This window comes from Phyllostomus hastatus, unplaced genomic scaffold, assembly GCF_019186645.2.
Source record: "Phyllostomus hastatus isolate PE091 unplaced genomic scaffold, TTU_PhHast_1.1 phas_contig_198, whole genome shotgun sequence".
NCBI lineage: Eukaryota > Metazoa > Chordata > Mammalia > Chiroptera > Phyllostomidae > Phyllostomus > Phyllostomus hastatus.
The window spans coordinates 802,523-814,797 of record NW_025333715.1 but is presented as its reverse complement, the minus strand read 5'-3'; positions in this window follow the sequence as shown (position 1 = coordinate 814,797).

The following is a 12,275-nucleotide window of genomic DNA, read 5'->3' as shown; positions in this document are numbered from 1 at the left end:
GTGAGCCAAGGGCCATTTCTTTCTCGTGACAAGTGTCACCAGGGAAAGGTCCGGCTTGCCACACGCACCGGCAATGAGGGCGCCAACCGGGCCGGGCGACCACAGGTTCTGGGAGGGAGGGACGGGCGGCTGAGCCCTCGGGGGTGCGAGGCCCGAGGTCGGCAGCGCGGACTCTGCGGGCAGCCCCCGAGCCTCCCCCTCTCGTCCATGAGGGGTCTCTTCCCCGGGCTGGCCCAGGGAGCGCCACTCCACCCGCGTTCCGAACCACCGTTCTTGGTGGCTGTCTGTCTGTTTCAGGTCCACAGGCCCCGCCCCCGGCCCCGCCCCTGCCCCACCCCAGGGACCAGGCGCAGTGTCTGGGGACGTCTGGGAAGGTCCAGACGGAGGGGTGACACAGGCGGCCCCACTGGGGGGCCTCCGACCGGGCTGCCCCAAGGGCCACGGCGCCGAGGCCCAGAACCCCGCCCGCACCACGTGGCTGCGGCCCTGCGCAGTGCCTGGGGGCCGCACGCGCTCGGGGCCGAGACATCACGCCAGCCGCACCGCAAGCCCCGCGGAGCCAGCCACATGCACACAAGGGGGCGGCTCTTCCAACCCCGGCCCGGGGATCCACCCTGCGCCTCGGTTTCCCTGGACTTAAGAAACAGTGAAGGCAAGTGCCGTTCTCCTGCTCCCTGAGGGCTCACGCCGGGGCGCAGCGCTGAGGGGGCCTCCCGGGCATCCTGCGGGCACAGGGACGGGCAGGCCCCGGGGCCTCTGGGCGCCTCTGTGACCGCAGGCCCTCGGCCGGGACGGCGTCGGGCCGCCCTGGCTCCGCTGGGCATCGCGCGGGCGCCTGTGACCATCAACAGGAGGAAGCATCAGATGGTGCCTCCAGGAGCCTGCTGTCTATCCGGGGGCCTTCCCGGATGAAGCCGCAGAACAAGACCCATCGGGGGAGGATTTGGTGGCGAGGCTGGTGCAGTTCCTCGGCCGCTCTGACATCCCTCGGGGTCTGAGCCGTCCCAGGCGCTCACGGCTCTGTCCTGGGGCCGCGGGGGGGAAAGGCGTGGGCGCCGGCAGCACACAGGGCAGCGGCCAGCAGCCCGCCCTTGTCCGCGGGGTCACAGACGGCGTCCCTCTCCGAGTGTGGGTGGCCGTCAGCGTGCACGCACATGCACGCGGCCGGCTGTGAGAAGAGCGTGGAGTCAGACCTTTGTGTAGCTTCTAAAGAGAGAAAAATAAAAAAACGCCAGCCCACTTCTGCGTCCCCAGGTCCCTCGCCAGCCATCCGATGGCGCTGGGTTCCGCTCGCGCGGAACACCGCCCGCCTCTCGTCTCCGCAACCGCGGCCCCGCGAGCGAGCTCAGTAAAAACAAGCCGGAGGTCCCGAGGCCCGCACCGCCGGCCCGGCCGGCCGACTGCTGGGGGCTCCGGGATAAATAAAGAAGAAACGGCTTGCCAAGCGATCCCGGGCGCTCCGTGCCGGGCCGCTCCAGGCCCGCCCACTTCATTTGCAGGATTTGGCGCCGGGAAGTCAGCGCCGAGCTGCGGCAAGTCAGGCGCGGCCCCCGGGCTGCGCAGCCCATTAGCTTTCACGGCCTTTTGACCGCGCTCCCGCCGCTGCCAAGGAAACACGGCGGCCGCGGGGGCGCAGGGCCGGCCGTTGGAGGAGCTCGGCCGCGCGCCAGCGGCGCGGAAAGCGCCTGCTGACGGCGGGGCTGCGCTGTCATTTGCCTACGGCGTGCTCGCCGCGAGGCGCGTCCTGAACTCACGGGGCACGGCGCTTAGCCTCGCGTGATGGGCCCTGGAGGCTGGGCGTGCGCGTCTCCTCGCGAGGAGAACGCACTCTGCGGCCCGCGGAGCTCGGAGCGCGGGAAGGGCCACGGCACCTGCTGGGGAGGGAGGCCGCGGAGAGGGCGTTCCTGAGCCCCCGTGTTTGACGGGTTTCCGGGGCGCGGGGGCGTCTCTGGCACACGCAGGGCAGGCAGGGGGGTCCAGGTGACCTCGGTGCTCTCAGGCTCGGCTCCACCCCGGGGCCAGCTGGCCCGGCTGTGCGTCTGGCGCTCGGCAGCCAGGAATGGGGGGAGGCCTCGGGGCTGATGGCACAGAGGTTAAAAACGCGTCGAGCCCCTTCGTCCTCTGCCCCCAGGCGGGGAGGCGGGGCAGGTGCAGACACCCAGCGCCCTGTGCTTGGTAGCCCTGCCCCTGGGGGCGGATGCCGGCGGCGGCACGCCGGTGGGAGTGTGCCGGAAACGCAGAGTCCCCGGCCCCTGGCTCAGTCCTGCTGAGTGGGACTCTGCATTTTCACATTCACCTGGGGTGGGGGGGCGGGGGGGGCGGCAACCACACTCGGCCTGGAGAACCCTGCCTGCTCCGTCTAGAGATGATCGCAGTGTCACCGGGAATGCAAATGCACGCGGTTCGCCCGGAGCCCAGCCCACCTGGGCGCGCCCATGAGCCGGGTTGAGGAGAGGGCCGTGGGTGGGAAAGGGCCACGCGCTGCCCCTGACCGGCTCGGGGCGGCCCTGCGCACGCAGGGACAGGAAGGGGCCTCACGGGACAGTGTGGCCTGAAAAATTCCCGAATAAAAGCAGGTCACCCCCGGTCACCACGTCCTGGGCCGGCGTCTCCCCTGACGGAGGTCACCCTCCGCTGCAGCTGAGCCCGTCTGCGATCTCTCTGCGTCTGAGACGGTGCGGCCTTGGGGGGTCAGGGCGAGGTCCTTCTTCCCAGACCCGCGGGGCGCCCCCCCCCGCAGCTCGGGGCCACCGGAGCCCCTTATTGTTGCCGCTGTTGCGTTAGTCGGTGAGTGCGCCCTGTCCGATCCCGGAGACGCTGCCCCCCGAACTTCCCCCGCCCCCCCAGGGTACCGCCCACGGGTTTCGTGGAACCCTCGCGCCTTCTCCCCCGACTCTGACGAGTGAAGGAAGTGATCCAGCTGCCGTTTTCCGGAGCGCTGCTCGATCCGTTGAGATTTTGCTTCCCGGCAATTTTCATCTGTTTGGCTCTGACACACTCATAAAATTTCTTACAGGTTTGGACGGCTTTTCCGCCCACGATACTTCCCGAGTTCTGTGTGCTGCCCTGGGTGGTTAACTAGTTATTAATAAAGGAAAGAGAGCAAAGGGAATTAGACATTGAGCTTAATAAACTGGAAAACAGGAGCCTGTGTCCTGCACCAGGAAGCCGCAGCTCCGCACTCCAGGGGACCACAGCAACTCTTGGCCGAGGGCACGGACGCACCTCCCCTCCCCGCTCCGGCACCAGACTGCTGGGGGCGCAGGGGCGGTGCTTGAGCAGAGGCCTGTCAGTCTGACTAGGGGTGGGCCTATCAGAAGCCTGCAAAGCTTGGGAAGCTGGTTGGTTACTTTGAAAGAGCACCTGGCCCGGTCCCCAGCCCAAGCTAATACAATCCCAGGGAACAAACGAAGCGTCCCCCCACCACCACCCCGGTAACACACTCGCTCTGTCCACGCACCCGCTCTCCCCCCAGGAGCACGCGACTGTGTGGCTCCAGCACCCACAGGGGCCACGGCCGCCTGCACAGGCTCCAAAGGCCTCGGCTTTAGTATGAGCCAGAAGCTCTGGACACTGGCCTCGGCCTTGGCCTTGCTGAGGACACGGCTGGACTTCTTCCACGGCGGGATGGACAGATGGAGCGTGAAACCGGGGGCAGATCACACGAGTGCACCGTCCTGCCACACCGCCAGCCCCCGCGGGGGTCCTCAGCGTGCTTTCCTCGAGGTCCGGTGGAAGAGCCTGACTCCCACCAACAGCTCGTGAACCCCCATTCTCTGTCCCCCTCCGTTCCATTCTGTTCCCGTTAAACACGTCCGTCTCGGTCCCAGCGGATGTGCTGACCTACTAAGTGCGTCCCCAGCTTCAGAAGCTCCGCTCCAGAAACTCATCTGGCAGTGTGAGGTCCTGGACCACCTCCCGAAGACAAAAGAAAATCCTGGATAAAGTGTTTTCTGTCCGGTACTAAGAGCATCCATGAACCGACCAAAACACAGCCCCTGCCTGCAGCAAGGGGAGACGAGAAGAGGGAGGGAGCAGGCCATTGCGGCCCGTGTTAACCCAGCAGTCACGGGGTGAACTTGAACTTCGGCTGTGACCGCCCTTTGGGAGAAGAAAGCACTGGGGGGCAGTCCCAACACACACAGGGAACAGGACACCAAGGACGAGAGGTGGCAGGGAAACTGGAAAGAAAACAAAGAAACAAAAACAGATGAAAGACCCAAACCAGTCAGATGTTTTGAGAAATAGAGATTTATGAACGTGAGCAAAAAGTAAGCAGATTTTTAAGGAAAACAAGCATCGTTTTTCCGAGTGAAAAACATACCTGCTATAATTTATAGCTCCGTGGACAGGTTTAATGCCTGATTAGACAATGCCAAAAAAACGAAAGTGAATCGGCAAAGCTAGAAGTCACATGAGGGAAAAAGGCTCAAAAATGCATCAAGAGCCCTGGCTGGTGTGGCTCCGTGGGTTGAGCACCAGCCTGAGAACCGAAAGGCCGCCGGTTCGATTCCCAGCCACGGCAGGTGCCTGGGTTGCAGGTTTAGACGCCAGTAGGGGGCGTGCAGGAGGCAAATGATTGACGTTTCTCTCCCTCTTTTTTTCCTTCCCTTCCCTTCTCTCTAAAAAATGAATGAAATCTTTCTTTACTCCATCAAGAAAGACCGAAAGACGGAGACTAGAAAGAGGGGGCGAGAAGCCAGAGCGCAGGGGACCAGCCTACGCCCGACCCGCGTCCTGGGCAGAGGACAGACAGACAGTGGATGGAGAAGCTGCCTGGAGAGACACAGACGGACCAGCTCCTTTAAATTAAAAGCGAAGTCAATGACAAATATCGCCGATTCAAAAGGGCCGATCAATCCCCGTCAGAACAAGGTGGAAGGGAGTCCATGCGCAGACACGGCACAGGAGACTGCAGAACTGCCCGTCTGAGGGGAGGGCGGGACAGTCGCCGGAGGAGAGAGTGGTTATCTTCGAAGAGCAGCTCGGAGCCCCGAGCCCACTTATCGGTCTGCACAGTGGGGCGCGGAGACCGCTCGGCCGGCGCGGCAGAGTGTTGAGAGGGAGCCCCGCACACCTGCGTGCCCCGGAATAAAGCCTTTCCGCAGCGCGGGCGGGACGACGGCCTCGGGAGCCCGCCCAGAGGTGGGGCGCCGCGACAAGCCCTGGAAAAGAGAGAGCGTGTGCGCACTTCCCCGAGCCAGGCACGGCGTGGCCGGGACCACAGTAACAGCCTGCGGTGTCGCAGAGAAGGAAAGGGATGACAGTCACAGCCAGTGAGTCAGAGAGGTCGCCCCAGTAGCCTGGAGTCTCTGCCATGTGTCGAGAAGAGAAGATTGGGAAGATCGGCTGATTTCGTGATTTGTGAATGAAGGGTGAGACGGGTACCGTTTGCAGGCGACTCGCTGAAACAATAGCAGCGGAGCACACATCGTCCAGGTGGCCGGAGGAAACGTGTCAGCGCACCACACAGCACGAAAAGGAGAGGAGAGGGAACCACAGCAGGAGACCAGGAAAAGCGCACCGCGCGGGGGTGGCTGTGGATGCAAACACGCACTCACCCCAGCGAGCGCGCATGGATGGCAAGGATCCTCAAAGAGGCTGAGACAAGCCGGTGAGCTCCGCTACAGCCCAGATGATTCCGTGGGCCAGTAAAAGAGCAGTGTAAGGGCGCAGGAGAACCGCGCCTGGTCGGATGCAGACCAGGAACCGCACACACACCGCAGTCCGAGGCGCCGCGAGGAATCGGGGGCTGGTGCTGCCCTGAAAGGCTCAGCTCAGCGGGAAGTCGCCCTTGGAGGTTTGTGTCCACCCGACACTGTGACACCGGAGTGTGCAGCCCACGCTCACGGGCCAACCGGACAGGCAGGGCAGGGACCGGAAACCACGGATCCTAAGAGCCCGTGAGCGGCCGCCCCCGACCACGGAGGGGGACACACCGCGCACGCAGCTTCCAAACACACCCAAACCCCGGTGAGCGTGGCCCCCCCAAATCGCAAATCTGGGGCGTCCACACGCTCGACAGCCTCCATGAGCCACAGGCAGGAGGAACGAGAGTGAGACGCCGCCCGGCCCATCCACGTGGAACCACTGACACACGGGTGTCGAAAGCCGTCGGAGAGAAACACGTGTCACACCGAGAAGCAATCCCAGGGACGGCGGCCAACTTCTGGGGAGACCCGTCGGGGCCAGCGGGCAGCGGGGGGACGTCGGCACACCCCTCCCACGGAGAAGACCCCCGGGAGGGCCGGCGGAGTGATTCAAGCCGGAAGAAGAGATTCCGGTGGCCGCTCAGATCGGCACAAAGTGGGGGACGGTGAGAAGAGACAGTTCCGAGGGTTAGCACAGAAGGATAAAACCGCACACGTGTGCACGTACACAGGCAGGTGTGTGTTCATACATGTGTGGGGGTCTCCGGGGCCCCTTCCGGCCCGAGGGCCCCCTAAGACTTCCCGGGGCTCAGAGACACCGTGGCGCGCAGCCAGGCACACTGGGCAGGGTCCCGGGGGGCCCAGGCATGCGCTTCCTGCTGCCCTCTCCCCGTGGAGTCACTGGCACCGCAGAGACAACACGTGCAGGGTGCCGCCACCGGAGAGGCCCCCAGGCCCTGGTGCCCGGGGTGTCCGCTGGGGCTCGGTCACGTAGGGACGTCCCGCCCGCCAACTGGCCTCCGCCACTGCAGCTGAGCGACCGTCAGAGGTCAGGTTGGAGGCGGGGCCAGGGCCTTGGGACACGTCCCCCCTGACCCCCGCTGCAGCGGAAACGGTGTAATGACAGGAGAGAGATGGGCTCACAAAAATGCCCCATTAAAGTCAAAGAAGGCCGAAAAGTAGTGAGAGACGAAAAAGAAACAATAAGAGCAACCGCAGGAAGCTGTACCGGTGTGGCGGACGCCCGTCCGACCGTATCGATGACCGCCGTGAACGTCCGTGGTCCCAGGGCAGCGGCTGCAGGACAGAGGCCCTCAGAGCGGTCGTCCTTGCAGAAGGGACCCAGCGACTTCCGGCCCAGACGGAGGCGCAGGCAGACAGACACGCCGTGCCTCCTGGCACAGCCAAAAGGAGGACAACCACCATTTAAACACAACAACCAACCGAGCGGTCAGAGGATCGGACTGTGTGGGCCTTCTCCACCCACCCTCGGCCTGAGCCCCAGACCCGGCCTGGCCCGGCAGGGACGAGCACCAGGCCCCCGCCGAGGCCAATGGTGGACAGAGACGCAGGGAGACCCAGAGGGAGGGCGAGACCCGGGACCCCTGGGGCAGGGGGTGGAAGGGGCCGCCCTCGTCCTGGTTTGCGGGGCCGGCCCAGACCCGCTGGAAGGGAAGTGTGACCTCACCGGGGGTTCGCATTCTTTGTCAAGATCCGGGTCTCCTTCCCACGGGAAGCTGTGTGGACTCCGGGGCTGTGAACCCGTGCGCACACAGAGCGGAAAGACAGCACCCACTGAGCACCCACACCCAGGAGCATGCTCCGGCTCCGGCTTCTCCGGGTGGAACTGTTCCTGGGGGGGCCGTGCTGAACCACGACTCAGAGCTTCCCCAGTCCGGTCGCCCCCAGACCCCACCCCCCGGGGCTGCAGAACACACCTGCGGGGGCCTCTGGACAGAGCAGCGACCTCCCTGGGGGGCACTGTCCCCCTCCCACCTGCTCTGAGCCCAGGCCTCGGGCCTCCGCCGGTCAGGCCCCCCGCTGGGACACCGGCGGGGAGACCATGTCCAGCAGTGGCTCTGCGGGGACGGGTGGACGGCAGGCTGGGAGCCTGCTCACGCTCGGCCGGGTCTGAGGGCGAGGACGCCCCTCCCCCACGGCCAGCCCGGGCTCCCCACAGGACGCCGGGAGCTCGGTCGCCATGGCAGCGCGCCACGGTCTGCCGGTCTGCCGTGCATTCTTTAAAACTCCTCTCCGCTGAGCTCAGTTAATTACAAAACTAGTTCGCACTCTGTTATTTAGAGTCCCCTCCGCCTCCCGGTGCCGTGTAATTAGACGCCGGCATTCAGGCGCGGCGGAGCGCGACCGGGTCCCGGTGCGCCCCGATGCTCCCCAAAGCGGGCGGCGGGCGGCGGAGCGGGAGGCGCCCCCTGCGGGCCCGGGCGGCGCGTCGGGCCCGCCACCTTCATGCCCGGAAAGCATTACAGAGATAGTCCTCGCAAATTAATTAGCAATTAAAACTTTATTTATAAAAGCAAGCCGCGGATGCACATCTTGTTAAAATGCAAGCTATTATTTCCCGACCACTTTTCAATACGGAGGGAACAGAAACGCGGGAGATTGGCCCGGCGCCCTGCAAGATGTCGGCAAACACAATTCGCTGAATATTAATGAGCTGAAAATGCCATTTCTGGTCCAATTACTAAAAGTAATTAGTTTTTTTTTAATTATGGAGGAAGCGGAATTTTAATAAGGTCAATTTTACAATTACAGTTTAAAAAATACTAATTGTATTGTCATCACATCTTATATAATAAATGACATTAACGTGCTAACATCTGGTGATTTTTATGTAAATAAAGCAAAAACACCGTGGTGTTGAGTTCACGGGGGAGTGACAGGGAGAACCGGACGGGGTCGGCCAGGCCACGAGGGCGCCCCCCCCCGAGGGTGGGGTGGGCAGCACGAGGGTTCTCGGTCTGCCTCTCCTCACTTGGGGCCACCCAGGCGCCTGGTCTGACCTCGCAGTCTGTCGGTCTGTCTATGGGTCTGTCTCTGCCTCCCACACCCACCCCAGCCTCCCAGGCAGTGAGTCCCACCCTGGCCGGGCCCAGGTCCTGGTCCGCGCTGGGTCCTCTCACCCCTGACACCAACCGCAGACGTGAGGAGAGCCGGCCCTGCCCGGGAGCCAGCGGCCCCCCCGGCCTGCACTGGCCCCCCCGGCCTGCACCAGCCCCCCCCGGGCCCCAGCCCTGCGGCAGCTGCCCTTCAGGGACCCCCGAGCCAGCCCCGCCAAGCGAGAAGCAGGGGCAGCAGAGACCCCGCCTCCTCGCGGACCTTCCACAGGGCTGTGCTCGGGCTTTGCACCCTGGAGACCGTTGGGACCCCGGTGGCCCAGCAGGCCGTGACCGGCGCTATTGGGGCCACACGCTGGCCTGGCCGTACATTTGGGCCACAGCCGCCCCCAGACAGACCAGCCGTGAGGCCCGACGGCACGGCCCCCACCGGGGAGTCGGGACTGGGGGCCACGGAGAAGCCGGGCCCAGGCTGCACGGGCCGTCAGCGCCGAGGTGGCAGGTGGCCCTGCCCACGGTCACGACCGCCCGCCCACCCGCCCCGGTCGACGCCCCCGAGCCCTGCTGAAGACCCTCAGGCAGGGCCGGTGGAGACCCAGGGTGGGGACATTGGCAGGGCCTCCTCTGGCCATGGCGTGGCGCTCGGTCCACGGCAAATGGGGGGCGCCCAGCCACCGATGAGGCCACGAGGCCCCACATCCCCATCACGGGCCCCCCATGACCTTCGTGGAGGCTCCATGACCTTCACACGGGACAAGTTCTTCGACTGAACACATGTGTTCGAGCCCTAGAACGGGGTGGGCGGGGTCATGCGGACAGGGCTGCCGTTGCTTGGAGAGGGTCACGCGGCCCGGCCCGGGCCACACGGCGGGGCTGTGAGCAGAGGCGGGCCCGGCCGCCCAGCTGCTGGCTGTGCGCTGTGGTGCGGGTGCCCCGTCAGAGGGTGCGGCCAGGCTGGTAAAACGCCCGAGGCTGCAGCAGCAGCGGCCAAGGGCATGTCTCGCGAGAGCCCCGCCCCCTCCCCAGGGACGCCTCCCCGCCAGGGAACAGCTTGCGGCCGTTAAGATGCTTTGTGGGCGTTTGTTATGTCCCCGGGACTGTCTCCCTGAATTTTAATTACCCAGATTAAGATCTATCGATGCAATTATTGAGACGCACAAAAGTTTTATTTCCACACGAATGTCCCCAATGTGTCTGCTCCGGGACAGCGAGTGACTTTGCCGCCTCACACGCGGGCGAGTCTGCGGCCCCGGGGCCTGGGGGCCGAGGACGCGGATGCGGGGGGCGGCTCCTGGCCCCGAGGGGACGCCCACCAGAGAGGAGGGGCCGTGGCAGGCCCGGGGGGCTCCCGGCGTCCGGGTTGCGACCTCGCTTACACCTCGGTTAGGGGGGAGCCCACGGGAAGCTGCGAGGAGCTGGGCCCACCCGGGCCGGGCTCGGGAGGAGGCGGAGCTGGGGCCTGAACCAGCGGGCGCCTGCCCTCAGCAAGGGCACCCACTGCACGTGCGGCCCGTCCACTGGGGGACACACACCCACATGCACACACGTGCAGACACATGTGCATGTACCACACATGTGCATTCATGCCTGCACACATGGAGGCATGTGCATGCATGCCTGTACATGCAGTGAAACGTGTGTACACACACCACACGTGTGCATTCGCGCCAGGCACACACACAGGCACATGTACACACGTCACACATGTGCATCCGTGTCTCTGCATGTATGGAAACATGTGTGCATATACCACACATGTGCATTCACAACTGTGTGCACAGTGATGCATGTGTGTACACACCATGCGTGTGTGTTCATGCCTAGGCACACGTGTGTCCACTCCTGCACGCACACGTGGCGACACGAGTGTGCACACCGCACACTCCCAGCCCCACTGCGAGCCGCTCCCAGCACCTAGCATCTGAGGACCGCCGCCCCCCACCAGGTGCTGTCGTGCATCGAAAACGCGAGCGGGCAGCTCTCGCACTAAGTGTTTTCACCAGAAAAGAAAGGGCACACACAAGAGCCCTGGGCGGCCGGGCACGCTGACCGCCCCGACTGCGGGGTCGGTGTCGCGGGGCTGTGCCTGCGTCCACATGCGTCCGCACCTGCACGTTAGACACGCAAGATGCTTCCCCTGTGAAACGAAACCCAGGAAAGCCGAAAACTTCAAGAACTGCGCGGGCGCCCCCGGCGGGCCTCGGCGGGGGCGGTCTGGGCCCTGGGGAGAGCCGGAGGAGTGACGCGGCCTCTGCCACAGGCTGAGCTGTGTCCCCGAGACTCATGCGCCGGAGTCCCCATGCCCGGGACCTCCGACGTGACTCCGCGGGGAGACGGGGCCTGCACGGGGGTCACCGGGGTGGCCCTGACCCAGCAGGACCGCGGTCCTGATAAGAAGAAGAGGGGTCAGGACACAGACACGCGCAGGGACCACTGTGGGAGGGCACGGGGCAGGGACAGCCGTCTGCACGCCCAGGGGAGAGGCCCCGGGAGGACCGACCTCCCCCCGCCCCTGAACCGCGGGCTCCAGCCCCCGGACGGTGGGTGGGTCGGTGGGTGGGTGAAAGCGTGTTGTGTAAGCCGAGTCTGGGGGACTTTGTCACCGACGCCCTGAGCAAGCGGTTGCCGCAGCCGGGGGAGCACTGTCCGCCGGAGGGACTGCGCCCAGGCGGCAGGAGGAGGCCAGCAGCCGGCGGGGCCCCAGCGAGGGGACAGAGCAGAGGGCAGAGGTCCCACACGACACCCATCTGAGGCCCGTCTCCCCGAGGCTGGGGATGGCCCTGCGAGGCCAGTGCCGGGAGCCGGAGTTCCCGGTTCCGTCTCTCTGGCCGCACCGCCAGCTCCCGACCGCTCCTGGGTCCTACGGAGCAAAGGGCGAAAAGCAGACTCAGGGTCCCCTCAGTCCGAACGCCCCCGGTCACAGCCTGGCTGCCATCGGCAGGCGTGTCCCCTGCCCCGGGGCGCAGCTGCTCCCGGGTGCCACATGGGTTCCGCTCCCACCGTGGAGCTGACAGAGTCCCCTGCCACCGCAGAGCGGCCCCCGCGGGAGAGCAGGCTGGCTCCCTGGAGAGTTCTCCCCAGGGTGCGCTGGAGAACAGTGAGGGGACGGTGGCAGCGTGTGACCCACGGGAGCGGGCGCCAGTGGCAGGGCAGGGCCCCAGAGCCACTGTGGGAGTGGCTCAGGAGGGGCGGGGCACAGGCAGCCACGGGCAGAGCCCCCCCGCCCACCACCGAGCCCACGCTGCCCGCTCAGGAGGCACACAGCTCTGCCCGGACGGGCGGTTCCGTTAGCGTTCTGCACCGACTCGGGTTTGGGGGTGCAGGGCCAGGGCAGGGCGCCCCCTGGCTCCGGCCTCTGGTGCTCGGGGCGGCCGGGCCGGACCCCTCTGTGGGCGGCTCCCGAGAGGACAGGGGCAGACGCCGCAGCCTCTCCCGCCTCGACCACCCAGGACCCTGCAAAGGCCCTTCCGTCAAGGGGCGGCTTGGACCCGCGGGGAGAGCGGCCCTGGGGCAGACGGAGGGGCCTCGGGGAACCCGCCGCAGGACGCTG